At 49.2% G+C, this 1,187-nt stretch overlaps 1 protein-coding gene across 1 annotated transcript in view; it reads left to right on the forward strand.

Annotated features, from left to right (window-relative positions):
- Positions 1 to 1,187, forward strand: part of sef4 (uncharacterized protein) — a gene marked incomplete at its 3' end in the record, with an annotated part of 8,148 nt that overhangs the window by 1,191 nt on the left and 5,770 nt on the right. The gene's annotated exons all lie outside the window — the stretch shown is intronic.

The raw sequence follows: 1,187 nt of genomic DNA on the forward strand, positions 1-1,187 counted from the left end.
CGATGCGCGCTTCATATGAATGCCGTACGCGCTTCATACAGCACGATTCACACAGCTCTAAATGCGCAATTCGATGCACAATTCAATGTACAATTAGCCGCTTCGTATGCTTCGTGTGCTTCATATGCTTCATATGCACATATGCATCTTATGCGATATGCGATATGCAGCGCTAGCAGATCGCAAACTTCAACGTGCAGACTTCAACACGCGCACTTCACCATACGTGCACACGCACATATGCTTCGTATGCTTCGGCCGCGCGCGGAGTGACTGCCGTACACGCTTCCTACAGCGCCGTTCTTCGCTTTTAAGCTTTGACGATCTCGCTTTGACGATTCCCTTTGTCACTGTGCCGATATACTTTCGAGTTTTTTGCTCTTTCTTTTCGCTTCTTTCGCCTTCTCCGCACTTTAGCGCATAATTCGATGCGCGCTTCATATGAATGCCGTACGCGCTTTATACAGCACGATTCACACAGCTCTAAATGCGCAATTCGATGCACAATTCAATGTACAATTAGCCGCGGAATTCAACGCGCGCTTTAGCGCATAATTTGATGCGCGCTTCAAAACGCGCTTCCGCGTCGGAATGAATGCCGTACACGCTTCGTACAGCGATTCGCATAGCTCTAAAAGCGCAATTTGACATGCAATTCAACGTACAATCAGCCGCGGGATTCAACGCGCGCTTTGTTGCACAATTCGATGCGCGCTTCAAAACGCGCTTCCGCGTCGGAATGAATGCCGTACGCGCTTCATACAGCACGATTCGCCTAGCTCGAAATGCGCAATTCGATGCACAATTCAATGTACAATTAGCCGCGGAATTCAACGCGCGCTTTAGCGCATAATTTGATGCGCGTNTCAAAACGCGCTTCCGCGTCGGAATGAATGCCGTACACGCTTCATACAGCGCGATTCGCATAGCTCTAAACGCGCAATTCGATATGCAATTCAACGTACATTCAGACGCGGGATTCAACGCGCGCTTTGTTGCACAATTCGATGCGCACTTCAAAACGCGCTTCCGCGTCGGAATGAATGCCGTACGCGCTTCATACAGCACGATTCACCTAGCTCTAAATGCGCAATTCGATGCACAATTCAATGTACAATTAGCCGCGGAGTTCAACGCGCGATTTATCGCATAATTTGATGCGCGTTTAAAAACGCGCTTCCGCGTCG

The sequence above is a fragment of the Volvox carteri genome, assembly GCF_000143455.1.
Source record: "Volvox carteri f. nagariensis unplaced genomic scaffold VOLCAscaffold_42, whole genome shotgun sequence".
Lineage (NCBI taxonomy): Eukaryota > Viridiplantae > Chlorophyta > Chlorophyceae > Chlamydomonadales > Volvocaceae > Volvox > Volvox carteri.